We start from the raw sequence: 19,913 nt of genomic DNA on the forward strand, positions 1-19,913 counted from the left end.
AGTATCTCATAATTTTAGCCCCAGATCCTTATCTTCTGAGAAATTGTTTGCCACGCCAGTGAAAGGAGTAACAAAACCATTTACCAACCAACCCCCGTGGAAGTGGCCGCTTCTTCCATAGAAGGCATGGAGGTAACCTCTATGGCTTCTTCCCGTAGCGGTCACGCATCATGCGCTTTTTATAAACATATTTCCTCTTCGCCCGGTTAAAAAAAAAACACAGAAAGGAGAAAAAAATGTCAACACTAGGGTAGGGCTCTGTAGTCGGTCCTGCTGGCCGCACCGCAGCGCTACTCTCGCCCGAGCGGGCAGCGGACGCGACTCTTTGTGAGACCGGTCTGGCACACCTCTGGGTTTGTGGTCGCTGCTCGGTTGGGATACCTTACGCCAGGCCAGGACAAGGTGTAGCTCGTCGTTGCAAACTCGGAAGAGCATCTTCTCAAGTTTGAAAGGTCAGAATTTTGAAAGAATTCCTCCTCCTTTTGTATTTGCGCTCTCGTTCAACAAACCCTTTATGGTGTCTGACGATCCATTATGGTTCCCTGAGGCTTCGAATCCTTCTTTAAGTTTTTTATTTTGTTCTATTAGATTTACATCGTGATCATCAAGTAGCCTCATCTTGCCCGCTAGACTGGACATATTTTTTCTCTCTTGCTGAACTAACCCTTGTTTAACACATAAGCTGTTTATACTCGTATTCCTGGATATAAACAATTACTACTTGTATTTTATAAGTAATTGTTTTATGTCCAGGAATACTTATAATGGAATATCACAAAGTAAAGCAATAGTCAGTGAATTTTGTTTATACTTGCTTAACACATATTTAGGGATTTGGTCGAAGAGGGGACATTTTTTAGTCTCAACCTCGCCCGAATAAAGACATCTGTTTTTATTATTACGCTATCACAATGAAATTTTCAGCAAATGTGTCCAGTGAACCCTTTTCAAGATTTACCTGTTTCTCAATTATAAAATTTATACCTGTGAGAAAATACTGAGATAAACGGTTCATGTTTAGGATGCAGGCAAATGTTGACAAGGGCATTGTGTCGGTGAAATATCGTGATAATAGCTTGAGTTTCCAGGCAGGGAGAAAGGCCGATTGAGGGGAAATGATACGTTCTCTCAACACGTGGAAAAATCAAACATTGGAAGGTGGTTCATTACGGTGGTGCTTACCTTGCTTCTGCTGAGGGAATGGTTTTTTGTGACCAGAAAATATTTCATGCGATGGTATCCGAAATGAATTTTGTGCAGAGTGTATTGTGGAGTAAATATAATTTTGTTCAGAAATAGTTCTTGGTTTTCCCACGGGCTAATGGGTACATGGTCCCAACGTTTCAAGGGACGACTGCCATCGTCGTCAGGGATGAAATCTACCTGAAGACGATATCAGACTTGGCTGTTGAAACATTAAGACCATCTTCCCGAAGCAATAACCGGTGGGAAACCCGAGAACTAATTTCTGCAGATCATACGCCAGGTAAAACTTAAAGTTTTCACCTAACTGTGTAATTCTGAATATCTTTACCGCTTAAAAAGAAATTGTTATTTCTGAGGAGCACCTACTTTCTTTGGGACGGAGAATTTTACAAACAAAAGGATGGAGCAGCTATGGGGAGCCCCCTCTCGCCTGTTGTTGCCAACTTATACATGGAGCATTTTGAAGAAGACGCCTTGGCCTCGAGCAAGCTTCGACCATCTTGCTGGATTAGATATGTCGACGACACGTTTGTCATATGGCCACATGGAAAAGACACGCGAAAAGAATTCGCCGATAATCTAAACAGCATCCACCCATCCATCCAATTCACCATGGAGATAGAGATGAATGGAGAACTACCCTTTTTAGACGTACTGGTGCAGAGAGGTAATGAACGAATCGCTGAGACACGCGGTGTACAGAAAAGCAACACACACGGACCGTTACCTCCACGCGCATTCCCACCATCATCCTCAACAGAAAGCATCGGTCATGAAAACACTCCTTCATAGGGCCAGAGTGGTTTCTGACGATGGCGCTCTGAAGAAAGAAGAGGATCGCGTGAATATGCATTCTCTCTGAAGGTTTCTTTCACGCGAATTTCACGCGATCGCTATTCCAGGATTTTATTTATCAAAATACTACCATGTGCCGCTTCACTAGTCATCAGGAAATAAAATAGGGAGTGAATTTGCATCAAGTCTAGCATGGTACCTACGAGCAGACGAAATTAGTGGACGTGAGGGAAGAATGTTCGTGATATGATCGTATGTTCGGTTCGTATGTGATCGATGCGAACCATTTTTCTATATCGACGCCTATAGAGGCCGCTCTTGGGGTAGTATATATATACATTAGGGGTAGTATATAAGCTCGAATTCAAAAAGCCTTTATGGATAGTTATCGTTCTATTGTCGTTAAATTACTCTTGCTTGCTCGCAAGGGATTTATTTTGTCTTATTAGTTCCCAATTCACCGACTTACATCTGTCTTTTGGGTGATTCTGCACTGATGGTTTCTGTCAAACAATTACGGTTATGCCACGATACAGTATCAGGTAGAGGTATTATGGGGAAAGCATATGGCTGGGGCAATTTTTGGAGCCTTGTGTTGATGGTTTGGTTTGGGGTCATAGTCTCAGAGATTAGAGAGCATTTCATTGCCGGTTTTAGCGAATGATTTTGCGAATTTGTAAAGTCCGCATTTAAGATGGTGCAAAAGTGGAGTTAGCTTTATGTTTTTTTTTCAAATTTGCCTATTTCTAATATACTACGGTACTCCGAGGTTTGTTTGTTATTATAATTTACTACTCTTATATCAAATCACTGTGGTATAGAGATCCTCATTTCGGGGGGAGGGTCTGGGGAGGGTTCGGTCTCTTCCCTTATACTCTGTCTTGAGAAGACTTCCATAAGAAACTCAGAATGTAGGTTTTTCCCAAATGCAGAGCTTAGCATCGGTGACGAGAGGCGAACGCGTCTATCAAGACAACCCTCTGCGGTCCAATATTTAAAATCAAAATAGTCCGCTCCAAATTATATTTTAGGAAAGAAGAAAGAATTAACAAGATTGATTGTTGACTTTTTCATTGTTCTTATTTTATTATTTGTATGTATAAATTAAAAATCCGTTGGTTGTAATATTATGCATGTTCAGTCAAAGATTTTATTCTTTGAAAAGTTTCAATGTGCCATATCTCCTAGAACATTGCCCTCGTATTATCGCAGCGCCTTGACATGTCGAGCTCAATTCGACGATGGACGGAAAAGGGCTCAAGAATATCCATCATATTCCTTTTGAGGAATCAGCGGCCAACTCATCTGGTTCAAATACCTAGAAATATAAGCGATCGTCGCTAGCCCTGGCAAAGCGCCAGATGTTGCATTAAAAATTGATTTAAAGATACATAAAGAGAACTCACTCATGATAACAACGATGTATTGTCCTTAAGCACACCTAACAAAGGTCAAAATGTACCATGCATATTGATTCCTGAAAAATCCGTTCGACACAACGTTATCGTTACGCAATTTGATTAATTTTGTACTGCCGGTGTTGAAATTAGAAAAATTTCTATGGAAAAATTGCCATATACCGGAATCGAACTGAGTGCCATTGAATTCTTGAGCCACTGTGCATACCAGTAAGATAATATGGTTCATTCATTTTCTCTACAATCAACCAAATTTTGTCATTAAAGTAGTAATTCAATCGTGGTCCATCAAGGATGGGAATGCAAGGGAGAAAGAAATTATGGTTGTTTCACAATGAATAGCGGGGTTTTAACGCTTTATAAAATTTATTACTTTTCTGCTTTTACTTTATTTACTTTTACTACTACTTAATTACTCAACATACAGTTATAATCATTCATCAAGTGTTTGTGCACGCAATGCTTCCGCCGCCATTCGATAGAGAGCACTAGTAGCGAATACGGCGGCTAGTAAACAGAAAGCTTTATTGTGTTTTACAGTTTACGAAGACGGAATCTCTTGGAACTACGCTGAAACGGAAAGCTTAAAAGTCCACGGTTCGATTTCCGATAAAGGGCAAAAATTTCGCCAGCCAATTAATTCAAGGAACTCGTAATTCTTACAGAATCATCGTTTCCACCTTAAGTGTGCCTGGGTCTATTTCTGAAGTGTGTCCGGCATGGCGATTATTGTTATAATTTAATTATTGCTAGTATGCCATTTGCCTAGTGGTAACATGAAAATACGAGTAAAACAATTGAAAACTTCATAACAAACTCGTGAAGCCTCATTTTTTGACCGATTGTTGAAAATACATAACTTTTTCGGGCAGGGCTCAAATATTTTTGTTTGTACGTCGTTCCAGTTCTGTACTAGAAAGAGAACCGCCTTAGTTTGTCCTTTGTGATTGGGAAATAATTCCAGATGGGTCACACATTCTCTTTGCTCTCTCCATCACATTATAGTCACAGCCACGTTGAGTTCCGAGAAATAAAAAAATAAATAAAAAACAAAACTGGTGAGGCCTAGCGTGCGAACACACAAATACCATCTCGGAGATGCTATAGGGATGATGAAATTCCTCCCTCCTCCCGACACCTCACCTCTAGCAGTGTATCCGTTGGCTGATACTTACTCTTGCCCGGAAACTTGTTTATACCACGTTGTCATGGCTTCTCCAAGGTCGAGGTGAGAGGCTCCATCCGCGAATTATCTCGGGAAGGTATGCGAAATCTCTCAGCGGGCGAGAGCCTACCATCCGTTCTGGAGGAGGTGGTGTCCATTATTTCCTGTGGGAAAACACTGGCGGTTTGTGTTATTATACTTTGATTAAAGTATTCTACCTACGTATTGAAAGTATTGAAAAGTAAGGTCTCCTATTTTTTTTAAATGGAAACTAAATTTATTCTCAACTTTGCGTGCATCATTGAAAAGGCTAGAATTTTGCTATATTTCTACATAGACGCCTTGATGATCAATTACTTTTTGTATCCTTTTAACTAGCTTTTTAATACCGGCGTCGTACCATTCTCCCGCCGCGTCTCGCAGCCAACTGTCGACTGCGTCTTGTATTTCCTCGTCTGACTTGAATCTCTGTCCTCCAAGGAGTTTTTTGAAAGCGGAAAAAAGGTATTAGTCACTCGGGGCAACTTTTGGGCTGTAAGGAGTGCGATCGATGATATCCCAGCCAAATGCATTGAGTATGGCGATTGTTTGATGTGACACATGTGGACGTACTTTTTCTTGTGTTCATCGGTGAGCTGCTTAGGGAGCCACCTGGCAGACACTATGTTGTAACGGAGGACCTCCGACACAATATTCTGCATGGAGAAGTTGCCACACCCTTCATTAAGACCTTCCTTTATCTCATGAAGGGTTATTTTTCGGTTATTGTGCATCATCTCGTTAATTCGAGCCGAAGTTGATTCCGGCAAACTCCTCCCCGAACGCTGCTCATCATGGACGTTTTCCCGCCCATCAGAAAACTCCCGACACCATTTCCGCACGTTTTTGATGCCCCTACACTTCTCGTCATATACTTCAACTAACTAGTGACGAATTTCTATCGAAAAACACTTTTTCTCATTCAAAATTCGAATGACTTATCGTAGTTCGCACCTGGCCGGCGCACTTAGCCCGGTCAAATTAGCCCAAAAAATAGGGGTACCCTTGCATAAATTGCCAACAAGCTGAAAATTTGCATGAATCTCAAGGATACCACTCTAATGAAATCCTGAAAAATCCCCATCGATCCCGTGTGTGCAAAAAATTTTATTCAAGGTCTAAGGTCACAAAAATGAGTTTTTTGCATTTTTTGGCCAAACGGTTAGTTTTATGATAAAAATTGCTCTAACCAAATTTGTAGATCAGAAATTTATCTACAAAATTGTCATTTCATTTTTTCTCTAAGATTTACCGTTTCTGAGAAAAAGCCATTCGAATGTATGCGATTTACGCGTCCAATAATGTTCGGAGAGCGCAACAATATAGTCATGCATATTACGAAGAATACAGCTCCAGCCTACATCCGAATGGCTTTTTCTCAGAAACGGTAAATCTTAGAGAAAAAATGAAATGACAATTTTGTAGATAATTTTCTGATCTACAAATTTTGTTTGAGCAATTTTTGTCATAAAACTAACCGTTTGGCCAAAAAATGCAAAAAACTCATTTTTGTGACCTTTGACCTTGAATAAAATTCTTTGCACACACGGGATCGATGGGGATTTTTCAGGATTTCATTAGAGTGGTATCCTTGAGGTTCATGCAAATTTTCAGCTTGTTGGCAATTCATGCAGGGGTCAATGTCTATTTTGACCGGGCTATAAGCGGGAGCTTCATCCTTTATGACTACTACACGGCGACTAAGGTAACGTGAGTGGTTCCAAATTTTATCGTGGGAACCAGAGAATGCAATGCTGTAGTCAAATTTCGCCAAGCGGCTCGCGTTCGGAAATGGCGTCGTTGGAGACCTTGCTTTTCAATACAACCTCGTATTAAGGTAGGTATCCATGGGGTAGGTAGGCATTCTGGCAGCCTTCCCTTTCTTCATGCGCTTCCCTCTTCAATTCACAATTAGGCCTGCTCCTTTATATCTATCTAAAAACCATATTTTATTCCTTCTTCTTCCTCGTTTACCCAACAATCTACCCTCTAGCACTGTTTTCAACATTCTCTCCCCGCTAAGTACTCGCTCCATCCATACCTTCTGTCTCCTCCGTATCTTATCTAGAAGCTGCGTGTTAATATATATTAAAGGGAATGAGGTTGCTATGGTAGCTTATTTGTTGTTTTCTCAACCCGTTGGCCTGGGTTCAAATCCAGATCCAACAAGGCGTCTTCGAATGATTTTGTGAGATATGCCGACCCCAGCCCCACTGCTTTGTGAAGGAGGTTACAAGTGCAACACTGGTGCGGGTACCCGGGTTCCTCTACATCTTTCATTCCGTAACCATCCATATGGTGCAAATGGCTTAAGCTTTCCGTCGCCTCCTCCGAATAGGTACTTACCCACCTACCTGATTTATGAAATCTCAAGTTCTTGTCTTCGGCTTGTAAAACGCTTATGTCGAAGTGTTGGCACTGTGTCGAATTTTCGCGTTTTTTTAACTATTTGCATGGCCTAGAATTTATCGTGACATTATGACGGTCGACATTTTTCGTTGAAAACACTGTACTGTTAAAGCCAGCCAATCATACCAAATCCAATCGCTATTGGCTCGATTATTAATTGGTCCAGCCTGAGACTTTGAATGAAATTTTTTTCAGACAGGTTTTTGATGGATATGATCCATATCTGTGCATGGTTTGAATACCAAATTGTTTTTTTCGTTAGACTTTTGAATTTTGAAATCGGCAACACTATCAATAACTCGAGAAGTATTCAGTAGGAATCGAAATACTCTGGGAAATGGTTCGCATCGCATCTCAGATGAGAAAAAACGTGCTAAGTACGGAATTCTCCGTTGTCGGCGTTTGAATAGCATATTTCAGTGTGTTTGCCTCAGAGCTTGCTGATTTTCATGTTTTAAATGCCGGATAAAACAAGCCTATCATTCCAATTACTTTTGATGACTTTTATCCTTTCTAAAACTTTGGTTAAAATGTTGTTCAGTTACGTTTTTGGTCGCCGCCATGGGATTCATAGGCGGGTTTACGGGTGGAGCACAGGGGAACGTGCCCCCCAGACGCTTAAAAAAAAGACAAAATTTTTGACACGGTTATCAATATCTTCGCTTTGTTTTGTGTATTACGGAGTCTCAATCTCGTTGTACAATCATAATAACTTTCATATTAAAATAAAGAGAATATTTGGTACATTAATTGTTGTATCTTGTCTTAAATCTCAAGTATGAAAAGATCGTTTGCCTGTCAGACCATTGTCCCCCCCAGAAAAATCCTGGATCCGACCCTGATTAAATTTGTAGGGCAAGTGAGAATACAAATTGTATTTTCATTAAAATTATTTATTTTGAAACCCTAAAATAGATTCTGAAAAACCAGGTTCACGGCGTCGTTCATCTAGCCTAAGACTTTGACTACATTTCCAACACCTCCACCAGCTCTTCACGGAGTTGAATTATTCACCCTGGGTCCAGAGCTCCATTTTTTTGCTAAGACAAATGTTGCCGATTCTGCTTGACATGAGTTCACTTTCTCCTTCGTTCCTTCTCTAATTCCGTTCCCTCGTTCCTTCTCTAATTCCGTTCCCTCGTACATATTTCAGTCCCTCAATTGCGCTCGTCCTGAGGGCTGTACCAAACATTTTCTTTAAGGGTCTAAAGGCCTGTTTACACGATACATTAACACGTGCGAGTTAATGTTTGTTTGCATGAATGGTTTTTGTGGACCGGAACGGAACATGTGCGAATGCATGAACCGAATTAGAACAGGTTCTATTTTCCGTTCATGCGTTCGCACAAGTTGAGTGGTTACAAGGTGCATTTTCGTGTTCAGGCCACAAAAAAACATAGACACAAATAAAAGAGAACTCACGCGTTAGTTTCAAATTTTCGACCCCTTTGGGTCTTCGTCGGGAAGGAGCCAAGGAGAGACCGAGGAGTAGTGATGGGTCGGTCATGAACGATCGAATCATGTGACCAGGGTCATCTCCGAGATTGATCGGTGAACGGGATCATTCAGATGACCGAGAGGGTCATTTCCTCACGTCGGTCGTTCGTGACCGTGGACGTTCTCCATCAGTCGCGATCGTCGGTCACTCATGATTGTTCTAGACGCAGGTCATTCGTGATCGTGGTCGTTCTCCGTCAATCGCCAGCCATTAGGTCATTCGTGATTGTTCATTGCATAAGTCGTTCTCAAACACAGTCCAATCGCTATCATTCTTCGAAGGTGGGTGATCGTCACTCGCGACCTGAATTGACCGCTTTTGACTGCTTTTTCACTCGTGGTGATGAATGGCATGGCATTGCAATCACTTTAGGGGGCAATTTTCGTAATAATTGTACATTTTTCTATAATCGACATTTCAGAGTACCTATGGCCTTCATATCTCAGGCGATATGCCGAAAATCTAGAGAGAGCCCAGTTTTCTCTCATGCCTTTCAATCAGTTCCATTATTTATATTGACTTTCCATAATAAAATATTGATCAGTAACCCTATGCCCCACGAATGATTGGAAATTATCGTTGATTCTGTATCTTGAAAAACAATAAAATGAGTGTAATAAACAACATTTAAGGCACATTCTGTATTTTTAAATGTTTTGGAAGTAATTAAGATAAACATTAACTAGTTTCTGGTTTTATCAAATGAAAAAACTTTATATATTAATAATAATAACAACTCATCTCTCGTTTAACAAGCTACATAGATATTGCCCTTAAGAAGAAAGCGATAAGAGGGTCATGATTGACCACAGGGTAGTGACTGGCCCCTCGGTCGTGATTGTCTATGCGGTCGTGATTGCCGTCCACTTTCCAAAATCATGACCCATTCAGTCATGACCTACCGTTCATGACAGAGTCACTCAAAGGAATGGTCACCGTGATTGGGATCACGAGAATGACCGACTAAGTCCATCACTACTGAGGAGGAGGACAGAGGATGCCCAAAGGCTGAGGGGATCAGGATAAGATAGGGGAAGGGAGAGGGTGGGGAATGGGGGATGGGAAAGAGGAGAAGGCTATAGAGATCAGTGGGCTAGAGGTGGGATTTTCGGTTCATTTCCGTGATTCGATTCATTCGGTTCTATTCATGTGAATGAACCGTTCCTTCATGTCGTTCATAAAGAATCACATGAACCAAATGAACACCGCGAATCAAATGAACGCTGAGAACCAAATGAACAACGTGAACTACATGAACTCTGCGAACTAAATGAACAACATGAACTAAATGAACTCTGCGAACTAAATGAACAGTGTGAATCAAATGATTGCAATGAAGCGAAATAATCCAGAGTTCAGTGAAAACATTGAAAGCTGTACGCATGGACTTACATAATTATATATGTTATTATTAGTAAGCATATCTTCATATAAAAAATTTAAGGTAATAATTAATAAATACGACTAAAATGTTTCCTTCCTTTTCGGTGATTCATTATTAAATTAGATTCTATAAATTAGCATTACACCCTAAAGGAACTTTCCCAAAAAACAGACAGATTTATCGGGAGCACAGTGGTCATGAAATTATTCCGGGTAACCCACGCAACACCTCTGACTCAGCGGTGTTAGCAATATAGGCCCTTACATTAAATTTAATAGTACAGAATTCACTTACTGAGGTTAGGGACCTCCAAACAAGAGGGAAGAGTGTTGTTGAATATTTTAAAAGGAGATCTTCAGCCAACATAAAATTTAAAAAAATACAGGGTCAAGGAAACTACCCAACACTGAAACAAGAAGTTCCTACGAGGTGGAATTCTACATTCCTCATGTTCCAGTCAGTAATAAAAAATAAAGAACCACTACTAGCAGCTCTTGCACTAACACACTGTAAAGTTATTCTTCACGCAATAGATTATACATTCATGGAGAAAATATGCAAATTACTTCTGCCATTCTATGAGGTAACTAAGGAAATTAGCTCAGAGAAGCAAGTTACAGCTTCAAAAATTAGACCTTTTAGTCTAGGTATCAGAAAATATTTTGAAGGTACGTTAACTGAAAAAGAGGGTCTCAATGATGAGGCTCAGCAGATATTAGGAAAAATTCAAAGCGAAATTGAAAAATGATTTTTAAAAATTGAGGAAAATTCAACTATCGCAGAAGCAACTTTGCTGGACCCATGATTTAAGAAAGTCGGATTAGACGATGTTGTTGCTACAGAAAAAACGAAGAAAAATTTTATTGCAAAGGCAGCAGCTCACTACATGCAAGACCACAAAGACACTCAACATCTAGGGACACTATTCAGCGAGAGGAAGATTCCACTGAGTCACCTTCATCTGGCAGCGTTTGGAAAAATTTTGATTCAATGGTCAAAACCAGAATATGTGTCCCTTCTCCAACAACTGCAGCCATTATCGAGATGGACAAGTTCTCAGCAGAACCACACCTTGAGAGGCATGGAGATCCTCTCAAGTGGTGGTGGAGGAATCGAGACATTTATCCTCGACTCTTTTCAGTGATGATGAAAAGATTGTGTGTCGTTGGCTCATCGGTGCCATGTGATAGAGTATTTTCTAAGGCAGGGGCAATTTTATCGGAGAGGAGACAAGGCCTTAAACCAAAGAGGTTGACAAAACTGTTTTTTTAAATTACAATCTTCACAGTTAATTTTTTTATTTCTGCACTTCTTTGCATTAAAATTATTAATATTATCAGAACCCATGTACCCGCATGTTCCCTAATATTTGCAATGTAGCTATTTTTGAATTATTAGAATGGTTGGTCAAACATTTACAAAAAGGTCATGCTGGTTTCTCGAAGGAGTATATCGGTATTATATATATAGTATATATTAAACTTAAATGTTCTGGACAGGCAATTTTGCCATTATATTGTACAAGAAAATCAACTCATAAGTGAGATGTGTAAATGGTTGTTTATCAAGTTCATCAGAAATGCTGTGTAATATTCAAGCTTAAACCAATATTAAAATTTTTTTAAGACCATCTTTATATATTTACATGTACCTACATCATAATAAGGGTCCTATATATCCAGTGGATTCATTATCCAAATGGGGTCTCACTAATGAATAATACATAATGCCAAAATTTCAATTGACGTAGAATTTAATCAATTAATTGATATACTGGATTGAACATACGGAACCTTAAGGTAATAATTATAAGTAAGATAAATGAAAATGAGGAATTCTTAAAGGAAATGGGTAGCGGTTTGAAAAAAACATGAAGGAAGAAGAATGAATTTGAAAAGTGTTTGGAAAAATTATTAGCCATAGTTACACCATCAGTTGCTTCCTCAGTTCCCACATTACATTTAATAAGGAATATTAGAACTCTTTTCTCAAAGAATTTAAGTAATTCATAAATGATTTCTTATTCATCAACTCTCGGAGGAAGAAGAACGTTAAGTTCCATATAATAAGCGAGAAATTCATGGAATATTCACTCTTAACCAGTGCAGGCGGATTCAAAATTGTGACAAGAAGGGGGCTAGGTGGGAGTAAACCTTCCCCGACAACTGAACAAAATTACCATTTTCTTTAACTCTAAATATAATGGTGTATTAAAAAAATCTAGATATAATGATAATAAATGTAATTAGGTTATTAATAGTGGCTCTCTGGATCCGCCACTGTTCTTAATTGACTAGAAAACCCACTGTCATCCGCGGCCCGTGAAGTAATTCAAGACCTTACTTCTAATACTCCGACGATTGTTGAAATGATTCTTCGATTCTTACATGATTCTTCAATTCTTAAATGATTCTTCGGTTCTTAAATGATTCTTCGATTCTTAAATGATTCTTCGATTCTAAATGATTCTTCGATTCTAAATGATTCTTCGATTCTTCATGAACCACACGAACGGCATGAACCGCACGGATCGACTTGATTCATAATGAACCGTTTGAACGAGGAGCGTATTTCGATTCATTCGGTTCATACCAATTAACCGTTCAAAATGAACGATTCATTCATGAACGACACAGCTCTACAGTGGGACCAGGCGGGTTGAAAGCTTGGTATAGCCATATGGAAGACTGCTCAAAGAGTTTTCAATCTAGCGGTGAGGCGGAGGGTGGGAGAGAGGCAAGTATTCCTATGTGAAAGCAATCATCATATTCTAAATTGTGGGAAAAGGCGTGGGTAGGGACAGGAAGCGAAGCAGATTGGGAAGTGGGTTTACAAGAAGCTCGATGGTTGTTAATCCGTAGGTCGAGTGAGGTGGTGGTTAAACCAATGTAGAAGGCGGGGCAGGAATTGCGTAAAAGGATATAAATTACATTACTAGTTGTACAGGTGGGGGATGGAGTGGAAGGAAGCGGAAAAGTGAGAAATTTGTTAGGAAGTGACTGGGTAATGAGGATAGCACACGTTTTGCACCGGGGTCGTTGGCAAGGGATAGGTAAAGAGCTAGTACGGGTGGTGAACCTTGAGAGTGGTTTAGTCGTTTTGAAAATGGAAGATAGATTTGGCGGCCGACGGAAGGATAAGGATGGACAACTAGAGAAGATTTTTCCAGTAGTGACATTGTTAGAAAGACTCGGAAAAAGGCTTTTGATGATTCTGTTCAAAGCCTGCACGCCCGGGAAGTATGTGGTGGAAAGGGAGAGATGTGTGGGTTGTTTCTTGGTACGCATTTTGGGTTTGCAAGTATTGCGTAGGATTTTCTTACGCAGGAGGTTCTCAGGATATCCTCTACGAAGAAGGGAGTGGTGAAGATTATTAAGAAAAATGTCCAAGGATTCGGGATTATTGCAAATTCTGTGGCCTCGTACTGAGAGAGAGTAAGGAAGGGATTGTTTAGTATGTGAGGGGTGACAGCTGTTGAAGTGAAGATATTGTTGTTTGTTAGTAGGTTTTATGTGGACTGAAGTGATGAAACTTTTATTTTCTAGGGAAATGGTAACATCGAGAAATGTTATTCGGGAGGGGGAGTGGTTAGAGGTAAAGGATAGTTCGGAGAATTCATTGAGTGCTGAAATGAAAGAGCTCAGTGAGTCTTCTCCATGAGGCCAGAGAAGGAAAATATCATCTATATAGCGAAGCCAAAGTGAGGGTTGAAGTGGGTAGGATGATAGGAAGGATTCTTCAAGGAGACCAAGAAATAAATTTGCGTATGAAGGGCTGAATCTGCTTCCCATGGCGCAACCTTTGATCTGCAAATAATGTTTATCGTTGAAGGAGAAGGCGTTTTTAGTGAGGATTAGGTGAGAGAGATCGACTAAAAAGTCAGTGCTGGGTATCTGAGGTGTAGGTCGACTGTCAAGAAAGTGTCGAAGGGAGGCAAGGCCTTCTACATGAGGTATAGAGGTGTATAGTGAGGTCACGTCGATAGTGACCATAATGATGTCTTTATCAACCGGGAGAGAGGTAGAATGGAGGCGATTGAGGAAATCGTACGTATCTTTAATGTAGGAAGGAAGGGAGTGTACAAGAGGCTGAAATAATAGTCAACAAAGGAAGAGATTCGTTCTGTGGGGGAATTTAAAGAGGAGACGAATGGGCGACCAGGATTGTTGGCCTTGTGAATTTTCGGTAGAATGTAGAAGTGAGGGGTTCGCGGATGGGGTGGAGATAATAAAGAAATGCCACCACTAGAAAGGCCCTCTTTTGGTGCTTTCCTTTTTAAAAAGGATTGGATATTTCGGTGAAAGGCAGGGTTGAGATCATGCGAGGTAGGTGTGTAGGAAGAGGTGTCAGAGAGTTGTCTTTGGGCTTCGGTTAGATAGTCGGTGGAGTTGAGCACAACAATAGTAGATCCTTTGTCTGAGGAAGTAACGACAATATCAGAATTTTTTCTCAGATTGCTCAGTGCTCTTTTTTCGGTAGTGGAGAGGTTTGTTGGAGGATGAAGAGAGTTAAGAAAAGCGGGGTCCGATACTTTGGAAAGAAGAAGATTGGTGAATATTTCTACAGGGTGATTGGCGGGAAGAGGTTTCGGTTCGTGAGGCGAAGGAGGTTTGAATTTAGCTAGAGAGTAGAGGTGGGATTTTCGGTTCATTTCCGTGATTCCATTGGTTCGGTTCTATTCATGTGAATGAACTGTTCTTTCATGTCGTTCATAAAGAATCACATGAACCAAATGAACACCGCGAACCTAATGAAAAAATTGAACTAAAGGAACTCTGCAAACCGAATGAACAACGTGAACTAAAAGAACTCTTCGAACTACATGAACAACGTGAACTAAATGAACTCTGCGAACTTAATGAACAACGTGAACTAAATGAACTCTGCGAACTAAATGAACAACGTGAAGTAAATGAAATCTGCGAACTAAATGAACAACGTGAACTAAATGAACTCTGCGTACCGAATGAACAACTTGAACTAAATGAACTCTGCGAACCGAATGAAGAACGTGAACTAAATGAACTCTGCGAACCGAATGAACAACGTCAACTAAATGAAATCTGCGAACTAAATGAACAACGTGAAATAATGAACTCTGCGAACTAAAAGAACAACGTGAACTAAATGAACTCTGCGAACCGAATGAACAACGTGAACTAAATGAACTCTACGAACCGAAGGAACAACTTGAACTAAATGAATTCTGCGAACCGAATGAACATCGTCAACTGAATGAACTCTGCGAGTTAAACGAAGAATGTGAATCAAATGATTGCAATGAAGCGAAATAATCCAGAGTTCACCGCACACATTGAAGGCTGTACGCATGAACTTACATAATTATTGTTATTACTTGTTATTATTAGTAATAATATCTTCATGAATAAATGCATTTAAAATTTTAAGGTAATAATCGAGAAATACGATTAAACATGTTTCCTTCGTATTCTGTGATTCATTATTAAATTAGATTCTATTAATTGGCGTTAAACCATAAAGAAATTTTCCCTAAAAACGGACAGACTTATCGGGAGCAAAGTGGTCACGAAATTATTACGGGTAACTCACGCTACACCTGTGACAGCGGTGTTAGCAATATTGTTAGGCATCATGGCGCACGAGACCTCTACAACATACGGGTAAAACGGCATAACATTTGTCATATTAACTCTAGGAAAAGTGTGATTTTATGAAAATTCGTCGACGAACCTTAAGCTGCTCAAAGAAAGAATTAAAGCCCGAGCCACCTGACATCATGCGTCAGTCTCTCAGAGGGCTTTTAACCTTTTAGCATCAAAAGAGAATGATCATGATGCTACCGCAATGAAATCAATAATGCTACAAAAAGGTAGTAAATGAAACCATAGTGACATAGAAAATAAAATAAATGGTTCACGAAGTAATTCATGAAGAGGCAATTAAGATTTAACCTCTCAAGCGAGTATATATATACGTCCTAGATATTCCGTTCTTATACAAAACATTTAATAAGGAATATTGCTATTCTTGTCTCATTGAATTTAAGTAATTCCTATTTTTCAGTATATTCCTATTTATGTGTTTTCTTATTTATCAACTGTCGGAGGACGAAGAACGTTAAGTTCCATAGGATCCATATAATAAGCGAGAAATTCATGGAATATTCACTCTCAACCAGTGCAGGTGGATTCAAGATTGTGACAAGGTACCTGGGGTAACCTAGGTAACGTGGGGGGGATTGGGAGTAAACCTTCCCCGACAACTGAAGAAAATTATTATTTTCTTTAACTCTAAATATAATGGTGCATTAAAAAACTCAAGATATAATGGTAATATTTAGAGGCTCTCTGGATCCGCCACTGCTCTTAAATGACTAGAAAGACCTACTGTCATCCGCGGCCCGCGAAGTAATTCAAGACCTTTATACTTGTACTACTCTGACGATTGTTCAAATGATTTCTTCGATTCTTACATGATTCTTCAATTCTTATGATTCTTCGGTTCTTAAACGAATCTGCGATACTTAAATGATTCTTCGATTCTAAATGATTCTTCGATTCTAAATGGTTCTTTGATTCTTCATGAACCACACGATTCTTTATGAACCCTTTGAACGAGGAGCGTATTTCGATTCATTCGATTCATACCAATGAACCGTTCAAAATGAACGATTCATTCATGAACGACACAGCTCTACTAGAGAGGGATGAGAGCTAGGAGTTTGAACAGCGGCCGGAGCCGTTGGAGAGGACTGAGCGTCCCAAAAGAATTTCCATTTCAACCGTCGGCAAAACTTGATAGTGTCGCTTACGAGCATCACAGGATCGACTTTGGGTGTGGGTGAGAAAGATAATCCCTTATCTAGCACGGATATTTCGTCTGGAGTGAGGGAATAGGAAGATAAGTTGACCACCGTATGCTCCGGAGACTGATTATCACCAGAAAGGGGAGAGGAGGAGTGGGGGGAGGAGAGAAAACACGCTGCGGGATCCTCTGTGGAGGAGGCCGGGAGGCTGGGGCAGGAGGGGGAGCAGGGAGATTGAGAAGAAGTGCAAGGTCAGGTTTATAGAGGTGTAGAGGTGGACTGGCAGATGGGGGATTTGCAGTGATTAGTGGTAAAGATAGTCCGTTTTGAAAAAAGGAATGGCAGAGGGAAGACAGTTTCTTCAGGGCTTTTTGACGCCTCATAGTGAGGGAATCATGAGCAGAAGTAAGAATATTGTGGATAATTGAGAGTGACTGTGGGCTGCAGAGATTGATTATATTAATTAGAGATTCAATGTAAGATGTGTATTGAGAAACCAGGGTTTTGTATTGGAAAAGGACACAGTAGCATATGTTGAATGGTAGTTGGAATTTAAGAGAATGGAAGAAGGAGTGAATACTAGGAGGTAGCCCTGATAGGGGTAGCCTAATTGTGAGTCCATTGGGCACAATGCCTAAGGAAAGACAGGAGGATAAAAATTCCACGTGAAAGTATATTGAGCAAGCTTAAGCGAGTACTTTCTAATGTTACGGATCCAAATGGCTACATGATCAAGGGCAGGCATGTCGGGAAAGTTGGGTCAGAAAAAATATATTATTACCACGATATGACTAGGTATATGGACAGTTTTATATAGACAGTAGCATGACGAACGATCGGAAAAAACTGACGACAATCAAGAAGTAATTTTTGCATTTTCATTTTGTAAATCAGAGGCGATATAAGGAATAGAATACTTGATTATATACGTACTCTAAGTACTGCTTGTCCTTTTTTGAGAATTATTTATCTTCTTTTAAAATTTCTACATGGCTACATTTTAACCTTGAATTTATTGTAATTATACGGTCACATGGACCGCTATCCCCATGATGATAATTTATTTATTCGAATCTAAGACCCGTTATGAGGCGAAGTCAAGAATTTTTGATAAGTTGGTGACTTATCAAAATTTATTGACTTCGACTGAATTCACCTGAAATGATACAGTATCTTAGGCAGTCTATCATAAAGCCAGGTAGATTTTGTCGAGTCCAACAACCTTGAGTTTGGTCGCTGAGAAACATTTGGACGTTAAGGTGTTGTAAGAAATAAAACTACTTATTCAGTTTCAAGCTGCAGAAATGGAGCGTTTGTCTGTCTTTTACTAGAAATGACAGACATATCAGTATCATCATAGTCATCTTGTATCTGAAAATATCTTGTCCACAGATCCGTGGACTCGCGTAAATTAAAAACTCCTGCGCTTTTAGTTGAATATAACATATCTTCTGCCGTAATTTGTCTATCCACCTTATGTAAGTGTGCCAACTAGAGTTGAGAAATTTTGTCTCCGTGCCATTTCCTGTATCTTCTTCCCAAACTCGCTAATATCCATTTCCGTTTTTATCGTTAATTATCCATTTTTTGCGCGTGTTGTTTTATGAGGCTTTCACTTTTCTCCACTTTTTGGCGAAAGAAAAAGGATGGAGGTAAAAATTTGGCATCTATCGATGAGCCGTTTTATTTTTCCGCGATACATTAGTAAAGCACCGATGTCACATTCAAAGTAAGTTTTTTTTAGTCGACTCAAGAACGAGAAATTTTCTTAGCAATGAAAATAGCTTTTAAGCACATTTTATCGACCGAAAATAGGTAATTACCTTTTTTATGAAGGAACCCGGAATAAAGAGACGGAGTTGGCATAGAATGGGAGGAACTGAATATTATGTTTACTTTCATAAAGTTTTTTCATTATTGCCTGGTGGATTTCAAGCAATTTGCAAGTATTCGGATGACTCGATCTATTTTTACGCCAGAGATATTTCGACAGATCGAGGGGAAGTGATTTGATGCATGATGTTATTATTATTTAGTTTTTGGTTTTGCAGCCATACCTTACTAGCAGTGAATTTGTATTTAGGATTCAATGACATATCTGGATGAATTTAAGTATACCGGGACTAGCCACGGTGATAACTTTACGGGAGTCACCCGCATATGTCATCAAATTGTGCGAAAAATCCACAGAGAAAAAAATCATTCGCCTTGACCGGGATTCGAACCCGGATCCCTCGATTTCCGGCCGAGTGCTTTAGCCAGTTAGGTAAATATACATTTATTTCAACTTTCAAAACATCAAGTACAATTCTCCACAACACACATCAATATCTTTCTTTTAACACAAATCAGTGTCCAGTGGTTCTATCACAAATCAGTGTCCACTGGTTCTTGTAACACAAATCAGTGTCCAGAAGTTCTTTAACACAAATCAGTTTCCAGAAGCAAGCTCCTCTCCCGCCAGTGACGACGACGATATATCACCCGCACCATCCTCCGCCAATGCTTTGCGGAAGACAGAAGCGAGGAAAGAGCGCACCTCGGCTGGCGCTCCATGCACCGAAATGCTATCAGTAAAGCAGAGTAGTCCTTTCCCTACTGCCTTATGTTTTAATTTCAAAAAAATGTACTGTGATATTAATGAGGAAAGAATTAAATTCTTAAAATTGGGAAATAGCTTAAAATTTAATATAATCAAATTTTCATTTGTGATGGATCCACTACCAAAGGCATCCCAGGTACGATAAATCTTTCTTATGGCTCCCCACACTCTCCCACCATCATCACAGCCGAGAATGTAATGAGGAGCGGAGTCAACCCGACCGCATGCGACGCAAGCAGAAGAATCGGCAAGCCTCATTCTCGACATCACCTCGCGCGTAGGGAGGAGGCGAGCAATAGTGTCAAACATGGCGCTCGCCGCCCCCGCGTCCCCCCGGCACGCAGCCCAGTTCCTCCTTGGGTTAATGATAGAAGTGGGAGGATACTTCTCCCTCTCGATGAGCCTCCGGTAAACAATCTTTACTACAAATGTTTCTCCTGTTCGCAGGCATTCCGTTATTTTACGGCATTCCTGAATGCATCTCCTAAACGGCGTACTTTGAAAGCTGGCTTCCGTCCACGCGGAGTGGAGGAGACCCCGCCTGGCCTCATCAACCCCCCCCTCCCCAAAATTTTGGTCGATACTTTCGAGAAAATAACATTGGCTTTTA

At 40.1% G+C, this 19,913-nt stretch overlaps 1 protein-coding gene across 1 annotated transcript in view; it reads left to right on the forward strand.

Moving 5' to 3' along the window:
* The first annotated feature begins 307 nt into the window (after positions 1-307).
* The window catches only part of LOC124158897 (probable G-protein coupled receptor Mth-like 3), a 51,886-nt gene continuing 32,280 nt past the window's right edge, over positions 308-19,913 (forward strand). Inside the window, exon 1 of the mRNA XM_046534306.1 lies at positions 308-452. The gene's annotated coding sequence lies outside the window, so the exon portion shown is untranslated. The remainder of the gene's footprint in view (positions 453-19,913) is intronic.

The sequence above is a fragment of the Ischnura elegans genome, chromosome 5 (assembly GCF_921293095.1).
Source record: "Ischnura elegans chromosome 5, ioIscEleg1.1, whole genome shotgun sequence".
In the NCBI taxonomy this organism is placed as follows: domain Eukaryota; kingdom Metazoa; phylum Arthropoda; class Insecta; order Odonata; family Coenagrionidae; genus Ischnura; species Ischnura elegans.